The sequence below is a fragment of the Carcharodon carcharias genome, chromosome 1, assembly GCF_017639515.1.
Source record: "Carcharodon carcharias isolate sCarCar2 chromosome 1, sCarCar2.pri, whole genome shotgun sequence".
NCBI classification, from domain to species: Eukaryota; Metazoa; Chordata; class Chondrichthyes; order Lamniformes; family Lamnidae; genus Carcharodon; species Carcharodon carcharias.
In genome coordinates this window covers 162,770,432-162,786,676 of record NC_054467.1, presented here as the reverse complement: position 1 = coordinate 162,786,676, position 16,245 = coordinate 162,770,432, and positions in this window count along the sequence as shown.

The following is a 16,245-nucleotide window of genomic DNA, read 5'->3' as shown; positions in this document are numbered from 1 at the left end:
ACATTCCATGAAAGAATAAAAAAAGGTCACCTCAGCATTTTTTCAAAAGAGACCTAGCCAATCAATTCTTGATAGGTGTATCCATTCATTTCTGGTATCAGCCTTGTAAATTTTCTCTGCCCCTTCTCCAGTGCCTGTTTTCATTATGGCAACCAGGACTGCATGTAATACTCTAAACGTGATCTAATCAAGGTTTGATATAGATTTAGCATAACTTCCCTACTTTTCAATGTTATCCCTCGAGAAATAAAGCCTAACCTTGGATTATTTTCTTTGATCTTGCCTGTCATTTCAAATGATTAGGTCTGCCACATACACACTCTATATTCAACGATCTGGTGGTGTTTCACCGGTTTTTCTACTTGTGTAATTGTTCAAAAGGTAACTGCAGGGACCTTTCGAACTTGGTGGTTCAGGTTTCGTGTTTAGCAGATTACTGGCAGCACGGTTGCTGGGGGAACGTCTGCTGTTTCCATGTTACTGAAATCTTATAGTAAACATGGAGTAATGAGATAGCTGCTGAGTGTTGAACTTTTCAGGCAGTTCTGCTATGTCTGTAAAAGGACTGAAAGTAGTTCCATAGGAATAAGTGAAGACAGTCAGTCAGCGACTAAAATATTGCAGAGTGCAATACTATAGCATTCTCGCCATTAGATGGCACCATATCATGAATTAGTTACAGCAAATGAACATGTATACAGATTTCAAACGCTTACAATTTTATAACACATTTTACTGCAAAGACAGTATCTTGCAGCACTCTAAAATACAAAATAATTTGGAAGTTGAGCAATAAAAAAGGAGTCAAAAGGCAATCCCAGAGAAATATTTTAAAAAGGCTTTTGAAAGTGAGGGAGATTTCTGGCAAAGCAAATATTAGAAGCATTCAAGTTTTTTAAAATTCATTCACGAGATGTGGGCTTCACTGGCTCAGCCAGCATTTATTGACTATCCCTAGTTGCCCTTGAGGAGGTGGTGGTGAGATGCCTTCTTTAATCACTGAAGTCCATGTGGTGTAGGTACACCCACAGTGCTGTTAGGAAGGGAGTTCCAGTATTTTGACCCAGTGACGGTGGAGGAACAGCGTTGTATTTCCAAGTCAGGATGGTGAATGACTTGGAGGGGAAATTCCAGGTGGTGGTGTTCCCATCTATCTGCTGCCCTCATCTTTCTAGATGGTAGTGGTCGTTGGTTTGGAAGGTGCTGTCTAAGGAGCCTTGGTGAATTTCTGCAGTGCATCTTGTAGATGGTACACACTGCTGCTACTATGCACCGTTGGTGGAGGGAGTGAATGCTTATGGATGTGGTGCCAATCAAGCAAGCTGCTTTGTCCTATGTGGTGTTAAGCTTCTTGAGTGTTGTGGGAGCTGTACTCATCCAGGCAAGTGGGGAATATTCCATCACACTTCTGACTTGTGCCTCGTAGATGGTGGACAGACTTTGGGGAGTCAGGAGGCGAGTTACTCACCACAGGATTCCTAACCTCTGACAGAATGAAAGGCATTGATGGTGAATGGAGTGACAGGGATCAACTGGTAGTCTAGTATGAAAGGAGTGGCAGTTGCCTGGCAATCAACAAGAGAAAGTTGATAATTATTTTAAAATGATTTTTCTGGAGCATGAAGATCTACTGCCGGTCAAACTGGGCAAACCGAAGAAGAGTTGAGAGTACTCAACTTTAGGCGAGAAATGATGCAGAGAAGTTACTAAATTAGAGTTTGTGGAGTGTGGAGGTCACCAATGCTCTGTACAGCTGTAGCAAAACTTCCTTATGTTTGTACTCTATTCCCTTTGTAATAAACAGCAACATTCCATTTGCTTTCCTAATCACTTGCTGTCTCTGCATACTAACTTTTTGTGATTCATATACCAGGACACCCAGGTCCCTCTGTATTGCAGAGTTTTGCAGTCTCTCTCCATTTAAATGATATTCTGCTTTTCTATTCTTCCTGCTAAGGTGAACAAGTTCGCATTTTCCCACATTATACTCCAGTGATATGGGCGGAAGCCTCATCTTCAAGCAGTTAATGCTGCTCCCAGCATTAAATTGATGTGAGCCAGCCATCTAGATCATGGGTAGGCTCACCACTGAATTCTTAGCTGGGGGTCTGGGTAAGACTACGACATCCTGTAAACTCCAGCCCAGAAAGTCATTACGTCCAGGACATAAATGTGTTACTTGCGATATATTATTTGAATTTACATTGTTATAAAGGGGCATGAGTTTTTGGGGTTGTTAAAATCATTTCTCTTAAGACTGAATTTTTCTTTAACGACATGGAAGGACGTGGCATGATCTGGAGATGTGGATGTTAAACTGGGATTTTTTTAAAAAGGTCATAAGATCACCTTGGAACTATCAACAATCAGGCCTCTTCCAAGAAATCACCTTTTGTATTTGGTACTTGAGAAGGAGATGTTTGTTTCTGTTAATTGCAAAGCATTTTAATTCATGAAAAGCAGGAAGACGAAAAGACAATCACACGACAAACGCAAACCTTAAGTTTGAACCTGTGGTTTTGGTTTCAGTCTTGTCAGGGAACAAGCTGAGGAAGTAAGGCTACCCCAGCTGACTCCATCTCTCTAGCTTGCCTAAAATTGTGTGGCTATCCGCCTGCAGCCAGAGAACCCTCACCTGAGTGTAACTAGTTTGCCTTCGGACCTGCAAAGCTGAGACCAGTTGGTGAGAACTTCCAGACATCCAACGGGACCAGCGGCCATCTTCACACGAAAGAACTCCAGAGAACTCAGGTCAACAGCATTGAGACCCTAAGTATTTTATCCTTTATTTTATAACATCCATCTTCCAAAGCTCATCTCTGCAGAGAAACTCTGTCCTTTGTTTGTCTGTGTGTGTGTCTTTGTGTGTGCTGGGGGAATTATTTAGGAAGCGATAGATAGTTATACTTACTGATCACAATTGTCTGTTAACTAGTTCTTAAAACTTGTTTAAAAGGAGTTTTGTTTTATAATAAATTAATCATTCTGAATTTTTTTGAAAGAAGCCTGGTCAGAGTCTCTTTTCTCCTGGGTACTAGAGGTGTAGTTACACAATTGGCCATTTTGGTGAGAAAATTAAACATTTTAATTAAAGGTTTGGCCTGCGGAGTAGTGGGGCTTGATAATTTGCAATTTGTGCACTCCTCCCATCTCGGTCAGAACAGAATTCCCAAGAAGTGGCTGTGGAATGACCCAATTTTGGCCTCTTGTGTGTCTCTGATTTTTATTGCTCTACTATTAACAGCCATGCCATCAAGTGCCAAGGCCCTAGACTCTGGAACTCCCTCCATAATGCTCTCCACCACATTTAAGATGCTCCTTAAAATCTATTATTTTTTTAACCAAGATTTTGTTCATCTGTCCTAGCATCTCCTTTGGTGGGCTGGTGTGAAACTGTGTTTGATAATGCTCCTGTGAAGCACCTTGAGATGTTTTACTATGTTAAGGATGCTGTACAAATGCAAGTTGTTATTGTTACCTGAGCACATTGCACCATTAGACCTACGATCTAAAGCTTGCCTGTAATGTTTTAGTGTTATTAGATATGGGATTAATAAATTTTCTCAATGCATGGATGGGTTTGTGGATTAGAAAGTAGACTGAATTAATGCATTTCAGCCATTGTACATTGTTTTAAACTGCTCTTTGCACTTTTTAATTTGCAATATATTGTTACTAATGTCATAGTTCATATGTTTTAGAGGTATAGCATTTTAGTTTTAGAAATTGAATTTTAAATGTAAGTTCAGTGAGAAAAACATTGAAAGGCTGGTGAACCACACAGACTAAAGGTAAATACAATTCAAATGGTAACTTGTGTTTACTTGATAAAGTCAGAGCAAAGGGGTGAGAGTCATAAAACAACAGGTGATCTTACTTAGCTAAAGAATGGGAGACATGGGTGGAATCCTCCATGCCCAGTGGTGTCAGGCGCGTTCAGTGGCATGAGCAGACAATCTGGCAAGAAGCCTAAAAATCAGTTTCACGTCGTCGAAACTGGCTGCTGGTGAGGGGAGAGAAACTGGCTGCTGCTTGGTGTGGGGGAAGGAGACTGGAAGCTGGCGGTGGGGGGAGAAGAGACAGGAGACTATTGGGGGAGGGAGAAGAGACTACTGGTTGAGAGAGAGAGTGCATTTGTGTCTGTGCGAGCACGAGTTTGTGTCAGCATGTGTGTGTGTGAGTGCATGTGTGTGTGAGTGCTTGTGTGTATGTGAGCAAGTGTGTGTGTGTATGACTGTGTATATGTGAGTGTAGTAATTATGGTTTTATTTAGTGTGTACCTTTAAGAATAATACTTGTTAAGGAAGATCACATGATCTGTAGTAACCAGTAGGAGACTAGCATGGGCTACCTCAGCAGTCAGTGTAGAGATGGAGCTGGAGTTGAAAGCGCACGTGTAGTTGCTGCTGAATACATTGTTTCCACCCAAGAAGTGTCTGCAGATCAACTTTATCATCAGTAGTAATAACTCGACCACCCTTACAACAAACTGGTGACAAGGATAAAACAGGATTGAACAGAAGAAATAAAGTTAGAAAGAAATCGGCACTGTACCTTGCCCAGTGACTGTAAGTAGCAAGCTCTGTTAGAATTCAAAATACTGCAATTTGTGGGAATTGATCTTTTTGAACCAACCACAGACAATTGGTTTCATTACCATAGAACATCTTATGTTCTTTTTTCAAGCCAACGATATTACTGGGGAAGAGAAGGGGCAAGTGATCCTCTTGAGTACTTGTAGGAGCAAAACCTACAGTCTGATCCAAAGTTTGATGGCACCCAGTGCCCCTAATTCGAAGAATTTTGATGAATTGGTGGACCCCATGAAGGGTCATTTTCAACCAAAGCCCTCAGTCATGATGCACAGGTTCAGGTTTAATTCTTGAAATAGATCCCCAGATAAGACAATTGCAAGCTACGTGGTAAATCTGATGCAGCTAATGGAACTTTGTGAGTATGGTACAACTCTGAACAACGTGCTCAGAGATCGTTTGGTATGTGGTGTGAATGAGGACACTATTCGAAAAAGATTATTGTCCAAAGTGAATTTGGATTTCAAGAAGGTGACAGAGATAGCACTGGCCACGGAAAGTGCAACGGGAGATTCAAAAGAAATACAGGGCACACAAAATGGTGCCATCTTCCACATCAGGCAGGAAACCCCAGTCAAAAAGGGCACGAAAATGCAAGACTCTTCCGAGAAGGGAAACAGCCCCCGCTAGCCGAAGAATAAAGAAAAATAACTTAGCAGCAAAATCAAAGAATAATTTTAATAGAGATGGAAACAAGCAGTCTTTTAGTGATTGGCAGTTTCAAAAAAATCAAATGCTACTATTGACACAGAAATGGACATATGATGAGGCAATGCAAAGGAAGATTCAACAGGTTTGTAAACAAAAGAAAAAGCCCAATGAAATCTACAATGTAGAAGAGCCTGAACCAACAAATTCAGGCATTTATTCATTGTTTAATCTGAAAGTTGGAAAGACAGAACCAATATTTGTAACAGTGAAAGTAAATGGCAAACCAGTTAGAATGGAAGTGGACACGGGAGCTTCCACTACAGTAATTGGGGAACATTGCTTCAGATATCTGAGTAATGGTGAACATCAATTAAGTTTAGAAGAAACTGCCAAGCTCAAAACATATATGAGTGAATACATTCATGTAAAAGGCATAAGCAGAATAACTGTCCATTATGGAAGCCAATCGGTAAAGCTCCAGTGTTAGTATTGAGAGACAGAGGACCAAGCCTTCGAGGGTGAAATTGGCTAAGGGAAATTAACCTTGATTGACCACTGAGATTCCAAAAGGTAGCTGTAACTATTCCTGTTTTGAAAAAGGAAGGTGTAAGAGTTCAACAATCTGAAGACACACAGGCTGTCCTAAGCCAAAACCTGGAAGAACAGCAGAAGAAACTTGAAGAGACCCTGCTTATGACAGAGTTTGAGATGAGGTGAACAACCTTCACAGGGAAAAAGAAAACTTGTTGAAAGACCTTCACACACTACTAGGTGCCCTCAAGTCTAAGTTTGTATCTCTGGAAAAATATGAAGAGAAACAGAGAGAAGATACAGAAATACTAATTGGGCTTTAATTCTAGCAGCATACGAATACACTTTCATACATAGGTCTGGCAATCAAATCGCAAACATCGATGCCCTTAGTCATTTGCCTTTACAAGAAAATGACGAGCACATCCCAGTTCCACAGGAACTTGTCTTATTGTTAAATTTCTTAGATTTCTCACTGGGATGTGCTCGACAGCTCAGAAACTGGACAACTCGGGCCCAGTCAAATCTCAAGTACGGGAACAAGTGCTACAGGGTTGGTCACAGGAGCCCATATCTAATTAAATGAAACTGTACTTCAACAGAACACATGAAATAACCAGCCAGGATGGCGTCTTATTGTGGGGAGCACGAGTGATAGTTCCTCCAAAGGGAAGGGAGCCACTTTTAATTGAACTACACAGATCCTATCCAGGAATTTCCTGAATGAAGACCATAGTGCGCAGCTATCTATGGTGGTCTGAAATGGATGGTGAAATAGAAAGTTTATTAAAGCACTGTGTACAATATCAGCAACTGCAAAGTTGCCAGTGACAGCTCCATTACACCTATGGGAGTGGTCAGGTTGCGGTTGTACATTGACTACATTGGACCACTCCTGGGAACAATGTTTCTGCTCATTGTCGATGCCCAATCAAAATGGTTGGATGTATATGAGGTGAAGTTACCAACATCGGCTGCTACAATTGAGAAACGATGTCAAAGTTTTGCCATTCACGGACTACCAGAAGTAGTCATTTCTGATAATGGCACAGCAATTACGAGTGCTGAGTTTCAACGGTTTATCAGCCTTTAACGGTATCACTCATGTGAAAACTGCACCCTACCACCCTTCCTCAAATGGACTGGCTGAAAGGGCAGTTCAAAGATTCAAGGCAGGCAAGAAAATGCTAACTGGCGGTTCTTTAGCAACCAAGCTAGCACGCTTTCTTTTTCATTAAAGGACCACCCCTCACACCTGTGGAATTACTGTTGAAATGCTGTCTCAGGATGACATTGAGCTTAATAATGCTGAATCTAGTGGGCAAGGTGGAAAGGAGTCAGGGAAGCCAGAAAACTAGACATGACTGGCATAGTCGTGAGAGGAAATTTACTATGGGAGAGCCAGTACATGTGAAGAACTTTGGAGAAGGACCAAAGTGGTTACCGGGTAAAATAAGTGCGGTGACTGGATCTCTATCTTACCACGTGTAGGTGGCAGGCCGAATCATCTGAAATTATGTAGGTCATATAAGGAAGAGAGAGACAAATCACCAAGAATTGGTTCCACCAGTGATTATGACTGCATTTGTGTTTTCTGTTGAGGATACTGAACCCTGGACAGACATGTCTTATGTTCCTGTAAGAGTTGAGGATACAGAACTGCAAGTGCCCACTGAAGCACCTGATATTCAGGCAACTCCGGAAAAGGAGGTTCCTGACAAAGGATCTGAAGTTGTTGAGCTGCAACATTCCACAGGTACCAGGAAACCACCTGAAAGGCACAATTTGTAAATTCCTTAACAAAAACATAAAATGCTGGAAAAACTCAGCAAGTCTAACAGCATCTGTGGAGAGAAAAAAAAAGTTAACATTTCGAGTCTGTATGTCTCTTCTTCAGATGTTTACATCCAAGAATTGTCTGCAGATCAACTCTATCATTAATAGTAGCAACTCGGAAACCCTTACAACAGTGTGTGTGTGTGTGTGTGTGTGTGAGCGAGAGTGGGTGTGTGTATGAGCGAGTGAGCGTGCGTGTGTGCGAGGAAGTTTGTGCATGAGCGAGGGAGACTGTGTGAGTGAGTAAGTGTGTGTGTGAGCGAGAGAGGGAGTGTGTGTGTGTGAGAATTAGAGAGAGTGCATGTGTGTCTGAGCTTGAGAGTGTGTGTGAGCAAGGGAGTGTGTGTCAGTGAGAGAGACTGTGTGTGTGATTGAGAAAGTGTGCTTGTACGTGTGAGCGAGAGTGTGTGTGAGCAAGAGAGAGTGTGTGTGAGAAAGTGTGTGTGTGCGTGCGAGGGAGAGTGTGTGTGTGTGGTTGTGCGTGTGAGTGAGAGTGCATGTGTGAGCAAGAGTGTGTGAGCAAGAGAAAAGGTGTATCTGGGTGAGAGAGTGCGTGAGCGAGAGAGAGTGCATAAGCAAGAGAGAGGTTGTGTGTGAGCGAGAGAGTGTGTGCGAGAAAGTGTGTGTAAGCAAGAGTGTGTGTGTGAGCGAGAGTGTGCATGTTTGTGTGAGCAATAGAGTGTAGGTGTGTGAATTTGTGAGCAACAGTGTGTATGAGTGAGAGTGTGTGTGAGCAAGAGACTGTGAACAGGAGAGTGTGTGAGAGCAGGAGAGTGTGTGTCTGAGCGAGAGAGAGTGTGTGTGAGCAAAAGAGTGTGTGAGAAAGAGTGGTGTGTGAGAGAGACTGTGTGTTTGTGTGAGCGAGAGTGTGTGTGAGAACAATATTATATGTGTGTGTGCGTGTGTGTGTGTGTGTGAAGTGAGAGAGTGTGTGTGAGAGAATGTGTGTGAGTGAGAGACTGTGTGTGTGATCGAGAAAGTGTGTTTGTGTGTGAACGAGAGTGTGTGTGTGAGCAAGAGGGAGGGAGGGTGTGTTAGGGAGATAGTGTGTATGTGAGCAAGAGAGAGTGTGTGTGATCGAGGGAGTGTGTGAGCGAGAGATTGTGCATGTGTATGTGTGTGAGAGAGAGTGTGAGCATCAGAGACTGTGTGTGTGAGAGTGTGTGTGAACAAGTGAGTGTGTGAGTGAGCGAGAAAGTATGTGAGTGAGCGAGAAAGTATGTGAGTGAGCGAGAAAGTATGTGAGTGAGCGAGAAAGTATGTGAGTGAGCGAGAAAGTATGTGAGTGAGCGAGAAAGTATGTGAGTGAGCGAGAAAGTATGTGAGTGAGCGAGAAAGTATGTGAGTGAGCGAGAAAGTATGTGAGTGAGCGAGAAAGTATGTGAGTGAGCGAGAAAGTATGTGAGTGAGCGAGAAAGTATGTGAGTGAGCGAGAAAGTATGTGAGTGAGCGAGAAAGTATGTGAGTGAGCGAGAAAGTATGTGAGTGAGCGAGAAAGTATGTGAGTGAGCGAGAAAGTATGTGAGTGAGCGAGAAAGTATGTGAGTGAGCGAGAAAGTATGTGAGTGAGCGAGAAAGTATGTGAGTGAGCGAGAAAGTATGTGAGTGAGCGAGAAAGTATGTGAGTGAGCGAGAAAGTATGTGAGTGAGCGAGAAAGTATGTGAGTGAGCGAGAAAGTATGTGAGTGAGCGAGAAAGTATGTGAGTGAGCGAGAAAGTATGTGAGTGAGCGAGAAAGTATGTGAGTGAGCGAGAAAGTATGTGAGTGAGCGAGAAAGTATGTGAGTGAGCGAGAAAGTATGTGAGTGAGCGAGAAAGTATGTGAGTGAGCGAGAAAGTATGTGAGTGAGCGAGAAAGTATGTGAGTGAGCGAGAAAGTATGTGAGTGAGCGAGAAAGTATGTGAGTGAGCGAGAAAGTATGTGAGTGAGCGAGAAAGTATGTGAGTGAGCGAGAAAGTATGTGAGTGAGCGAGAAAGTATGTGAGTGAGCGAGAAAGTATGTGAGTGAGCGAGAAAGTATGTGAGTGAGCGAGAAAGTATGTGAGTGAGCGAGAAAGTATGTGAGTGAGCGAGAAAGTATGTGAGTGAGCGAGAAAGTATGTGAGTGAGCGAGAAAGTATGTGAGTGAGCGAGAAAGTATGTGAGTGAGCGAGAAAGTATGTGAGTGAGCGAGAAAGTATGTGAGTGAGCGAGAAAGTATGTGAGTGAGCGAGAAAGTATGTGAGTGAGCAGGAAATTGTGTGTGCTTGAGTGTGTTTGAGCGAGAGAGAGAGCGAGAGCGAGAGGGGGAGGGGGGGGCGGGAGAGAGAGAGAGGGGGGGGCGGGAGAGAGAGAGAGAGGGGGGGCGGGAGACCGCGCGCGGGAAATGGTGTGTGTGCGCAAGCAAGAGTATGTGTTTTGGTATGTGTGTGTGTGTGAGTGTGTGTGTGTGTGTGTGAGTGAGAGAGTGTGTGCGAGCGAGTGTGTGTGAGAGTGAGGGAGATCGTGTTGGTGATCGAGAAAGTGTGTTTGTGTGTGTGAGCAAGAGAGAGTGTGGGTGTGTGTGAGAGCATGAGAGAGTGTGTGAGAGAGTGTGTGTGAGTGAGAGAGCATGTGTATGAACAAGAGTGCATGTGTGTGAGCGAGAGTGTGTGAGCAAAAGAGTGTGTGAGTGAGTGTGAGGAAGAGAGGGTTTTTGAGCGAGAGAGTGTGTCTAAGTAAGCGAGTGTGTGTGAGCGAGACAGTGTTTGTGTGTGTGTCTGTGAGTGTTAGATTGTGTCTGAGCATTAGAGAGTGTGTGTGTGTGTGTGAGTTAGAATGGATGTGTGTGAGTGAGAGACTGTGTGTGAGTGAGAGACTGTGTGTGAATGAGAGAGACTGTGTGTGAATGAGAAGGTGTGTTTGAGTGTGTGAGCGAGAGAGCGCGTGTGTGAGCGAGAGTGAGTGTGATCAAGAAAGTGTATTTGTGTGTGAGCGAAAGTGTGTGTGAACGAAAGTGTGTGTGAACGAAAGTGTGTGTGAACGAAAGTGTGTGTGTGTCAGTAAGAGTGTGTGTGTTCGGGAGAGACTGTATGTATGAGCAAGAGAGTGTGTGTGTTCGGGAGAGACTGTATGTATGAGCAAGAGAGTGTGTGTGTTCGGGAGAGACTGTATGTATGAGCAAGAGAGTGTGTGTGTTCGGGAGAGACTGTATGTATGAGCAAGAGAGTGTGTGTGTTCGGGAGAGACTGTATGTATGAGCAAGAGAGTGTGTGTGTTCGGGAGAGACTGTATGTATGAGCAAGAGAGTGTGTGTGTTCGGGAGAGACTGTATGTATGAGCAAGAGAGTGTGTGTGTTCGGGAGAGACTGTATGTATGAGCAAGAGAGTGTGTGTGTTCGGGAGAGACTGTATGTATGAGCAAGAGAGTGTGTGTGTTCGGGAGAGACTGTATGTATGAGCAAGAGAGTGTGTGTGTTCGGGAGAGACTGTATGTATGAGCAAGAGAGTGTGTGTGTTCGGGAGAGACTGTATGTATGAGCAAGAGAGTGTGTGTGTTCGGGAGAGACTGTATGTATGAGCAAGAGAGTGTGTGTGTTCGGGAGAGACTGTATGTATGAGCAAGAGAGTGTGTGTGTTCGGGAGAGACTGTATGTATGAGCAAGAGAGTGTGTGTGTTCGGGAGAGACTGTATGTATGAGCAAGAGAGTGTGTGTGTTCGGGAGAGACTGTATGTATGAGCAAGAGAGTGTGTGTGTTCGGGAGAGACTGTATGTATGAGCAAGAGAGTGTGTGTGTTCGGGAGAGACTGTATGTATGAGCAAGAGAGTGTGTGTGTTCGGGAGAGACTGTATGTATGAGCAAGAGAGTGTGTGTGTTCGGGAGAGACTGTATGTATGAGCAAGAGAGTGTGTGTGTTCGGGAGAGACTGTATGTATGAGCAAGAGAGTGTGTGTGTTCGGGAGAGACTGTATGTATGAGCAAGAGAGTGTGTGTGTTCGGGAGAGACTATGTATGAGCAAGAGAGTGTGTGTGTTCGGGAGAGACTGTATGTATGAGCAAGAGAGTGTGTGTGTTCGGGAGAGACTGTATGTATGAGCAAGAGAGTGTGTGTGTTCGGGAGAGACTGTAAGTATGAGCAAGAGAGCGTGTGTGAGAGCAAGAGATAGACTATGTTTATGTGTATGTGTGAGCGAGCGAGCCTGTGCGCGAGCGAGCGAGCCTGTGCGCGAGCGAGCGAGCCTGTGCGCGAGCGAGCGAGCCTGTGCGCGAGCGAGCGAGCCTGTGCGCGAGCGAGCGAGCCTGTGCGCGAGCGAGCGAGACTGTGCGCGAGCGAGCGAGCCTGTGCGCGAGCGAGCGAGCCTGTGCGCGAGCGAGCGAGCCTGTGCGCGAGCGAGCGAGACTGTGCGCGAGCGAGCGAGACTGTGCGCGAGCGAGCGAGACTGTGCGCGAGCGAGCGAGACTGTGCGCGAGCGAGCGAGACTGTGCGCGAGCGAGCGAGACTGTGCGCGAGCGAGCGAGACTGTGCGCGTGCGAGCGAGACTGTGTGTGTGTGAGCGTGAGAGAATATGTAAACGTGAGAGTGTGTGTGTGTGAGGTAGAGTGGGTGAGTGTGAGTGAGAGTGAGAGAGACTGTATGTGTGATTGAGAAAGTGTGTTTGAGTGTGTGAGCGAGAGAGTGTGTGTGGGCAAGAGTGTGTGTGAGCGGGACAGAGAATGTACGTGTGTGTGTGAACGAGAGAGTGAGCGAGTGTGTGAGCGAGGCTGTGTGTGTATGTTTGAGCATGAGAGTCTGTCTGTGAGCATGAGAGAGTGTGTGTGAACATGAGAGTGTGTGTGAGTTAGAGTGGGTGTGTATGAGTGAGAGAGTGTGGGAGTGAGAGAGACTGTATGTGTGATTGAGAAAGTGTGTTTGAGTGTGTGAGCGAGAGAGTGTGAGCAAGAGAGTGTGAGTGAGCGAGAGTGTGTGTGTGTGAGCGAGAGTATGTGTTTGCATGTGTAAGCGAGAGTGTGCATGTGTGAGCAAGAGAGAGTTTGTGAGCAAGAGAGTGTTTGTGTGAACAAGAGTGCGTGTATGTGAGCGAGAGAGTGTGTGCGTGAGAGTGTGTGTGCACGTTAGAAAGTGTGTATGTGTCAGAAAGTGTGTGTGTGTGTGAATGTGTGTGAGCGAGAAAATGAGAGAGACAGCAGGAAATGGTGTGTGTGAGCGAGAGTGCGTGAGCGAGCGAGCGAGAGTGCGTGAGCGAGCGAGCGAGAGTGCGTGAGCGAGCGAGCGAGAGTGCGTGAGCGAGCGAGCGAGAGTGCGTGAGCGAGCGAGCGAGAGTGCGCGAGCGAGCGAGAGTGCGCGAGCGAGCGAGAGTGCGCGAGCGAGCGAGAGTGCGCGAGCGAGCGAGAGTGCGCGAGCGAGCGAGAGTGCGCGAGCGAGCGAGAGTGCGCGAGCGAGCGAGAGTGCGCGAGCGAGCGAGAGTGCGCGAGCGAGCGAGAGTGCGCGAGCGAGCGAGAGTGCGCGAGCGAGCGAGAGTGCGCGCGCGAGCGAGAGTGCGCGCGCGAGCGAGCGAGAGTGCGCGCGCGAGCGAGCGAGAGTGCGCGCGCGAGCGAGCGAGAGTGCGCGCGCGAGCGAGCGAGAGTGCGCGCGCGAGCGAGCGAGAGTGCGCGCGCGAGCGAGCGAGAGTGCGCGCGCGAGCGAGCGAGAGTGCGCGCGCGAGCGAGCGAGAGTGCGCGCGCGAGCGAGCGAGAGTGCGCGCGCGAGCGAGAGTGCGCGAGCGAGCGAGAGTGCGCGAGCGAGCGAGCGAGAGTGCGCGAGCGAGCGAGCGAGAGTGCGCGAGCGAGCGAGAGTGCGCGAGCGAGCGTGAGTGCGCGAGCGAGAGTGCGCGAGCGAGCGTGCGCGCGCGAGCGAGCGAGCGTGCGCGAGCGAGCGAGAGTGCGCGAGCGAGCGAGTGCGCGAGCGAGCGAGCGAGTGCGCAAGCGAGCGAGCGTGCGCGAGCGAGCGAGTGCGCGAGCGAGCGAGCGTGTGTGAGCGAGCGAGCGTGTGTGAGCGAGCGAGCGAGCGTGTGTGAGCGAGCGAGCGAGCGTGTGAGCGAGCGAGCGAGCGAGCGAGCGAGCGTGTGAGCGAGCGAGCGTGTGAGCGAGCGAGCGTGTGAGCGAGCGAGCGTGTGAGCGAGCGAGCGTGTGAGCGAGCGAGCGTGTGAGCGAGCGAGCGTGTGTGAGCGAGCGAGCGAGAGTGCGCGCGCGAGCGAGCGAGAGTGCGCGCGCGAGCGAGCGAGAGTGCGCGCGCGAGCGAGCGAGAGTGCGCGCGCGAGCGAGCGAGAGTGCGCGCGCGAGCGAGCGAGAGTGCGCGCGCGAGCGAGCGAGAGTGCGCGCGCGAGCGAGCGAGAGTGCGCGAGCGAGCGAGCGAGAGTGCGCGAGCGAGAGTGCGCGAGCGAGCGAGCGTGAGTGCGCGAGCGAGAGTGCGCGAGCGAGCGAGCGTGCGCGAGCGAGCGAGAGTGCGCGAGCGAGCGAGCGAGCGTGCGCGAGCGAGCGTGCGCGAGCGAGCGAGTGCGCGAGCGAGCGAGCGAGTGCGCGAGCGAGCGAGTGTGAGCGAGCGAGCGAGCGTGTGTGAGCGAGCGAGCGAGCGTGTGAGCGAGCGTGTGTGAGCGAGCGAGCGTGTGTGAGCGAGCGAGCGTGTGTGAGCGAGCGAGCGAGCGTGTGAGCGAGCGAGCGTGTGTGAGCGAGCGAGCGTGTGTGAGCGAGCGAGCGAGCGTGTGAGCGAGCGAGCGTGTGAGCGAGCGAGCGTGTGAGCGAGCGAGCGTGTGAGCGAGCGAGCGTGTGAGCGAGCGAGCGTGTGAGCGAGCGAGCGTGTGAGCGAGCGAGCGTGTGAGCGAGCGAGCGTGTGAGCGAGCGAGCGTGTGAGCGAGCGAGCGTGTGAGCGAGCGAGCGTGTGAGCGAGCGAGCGTGTGAGCGAGCGAGCGTGTGTGAGCGAGCGAGCGTGCGTGAGCGAGCGAGCGTGCGTGAGCGAGCGAGCGTGTGTGAGCGAGCGAGCGTGTGTGAGCGAGCGAGCGTGCGTGAGCGAGCGTGCGTGAGCGAGCGTGCGTGAGCGAGCGTGAGCGTGCGAGCGTGAGCGTGCGAGCGAGACTGTGCGTGTGCGAGCCAGACTGTGCGTGTGCGAGCCAGACTGTGCGTGTGCGAGCGAGACTGTGCGTGTGCGAGCGAGACTGTGCGTGTGCGAGCGAGACTGTGTGTGTGTGAGCGTGAGAGAATATGTAAACGTGAGAGTGTGTGTGTGTGAGGTAGAGTGGGTGAGTGTGAGTGAGAGTGAGAGAGACTGTATGTGTGATTGAGAAAGTGTGTTTGAGTGTGTGAGCGAGAGAGTGTGTGTGGGCAAGAGTGTGTGTGAGCGGGACAGAGAATGTACGTGTGTGTGTGAACGAGAGAGTGAGCGAGTGTGTGAGCGAGGCTGTGTGTGTATGTTTGAGCATGAGAGTCTGTGAGCATGAGAGAGTGTGTGAACATGAGAGTGTGTGTGAGTTAGAGTGGGTGTGTATGAGTGAGAGAGTGTGGGAGTGAGAGAGACTGTATGTGTGATTGAGAAAGTGTGTTTGAGTGTGTGAGCGAGAGAGTGTGAGCAAGAGAGTGTGAGTGAGCGAGAGTGTGTGTGTGTGTGAGCGAGAGAGTGTGAGCAAGAGAGTGTGAGTGAGCGAGAGTGTGTGTGTGTGTGAGCGAGAGTATGTGTTTGCATGTGTAAGCGAGAGTGTGCATGTGTGAGCAAGAGAGAGTTTGTGAGCAAGAGAGTGTTTGTGTGAACAAGAGTGCGTGTATGTGAGCGAGAGAGTGTGTGCGTGAGAGTGTGTGTGCACGTTAGAAAGTGTGTATGTGTCAGAAAGTGTGTGTGTGTGAATGTGTGTGAGCGAGAAAATGAGAGAGACAGCAGGAAATGGTGTGAGCGAGCGAGAGCGTGTGTGTGTGTGAGCGAGCGAGAGCGTGTGTGTGTGTGAGCGAGCGAGAGCGTGTGTGTGTGTGAGCGAGCGAGAGCGTGTGTGTGTGTGAGCGAGCGAGAGCGTGTGTGTGTGTGAGCGAGCGAGAGCGTGTGTGTGTGTGAGCGAGCGAGAGCGTGTGTGTGTGTGAGCGAGCGAGAGCGTGTGTGTGTGTGAGCGAGCGAGAGCGTGTGTGTGTGTGAGCGAGCGAGAGCGTGTGTGTGTGTGAGCGAGCGAGAGCGTGTGTGTGTGTGAGCGAGCGAGAGCGTGTGTGTGTGTGAGCGAGCGAGAGCGTGTGTGTGTGTGAGCGAGCGAGAGCGTGTGTGTGTGTGAGCGAGCGAGAGCGTGTGTGTGTGTGAGCGAGCGAGAGCGTGTGTGTGTGTGAGCGAGCGAGAGCGTGTGTGTGTGTGAGCGAGCGAGAGCGTGTGTGTGTGTGAGCGAGCGAGAGCGTGTGTGTGTGTGAGCGAGCGAGAGCGTGTGTGTGTGTGAGCGAGCGAGAGCGTGTGTGTGTGTGAGCGAGCGAGAGCGTGTGTGTGTGTGAGCGAGCGAGAGCGTGTGTGTGTGTGAGCGAGCGAGAGCGTGTGTGTGTGTGAGCGAGCGAGAGCGTGTGTGTGTGTGAGCGAGCGAGAGCGTGTGTGTGTGTGAGCGAGCGAGAGCGTGTGTGTGTGTGAGCGAGCGAGAGCGTGTGTGTGTGTGAGCGAGCGAGAGCGTGTGTGTGTGTGAGCGA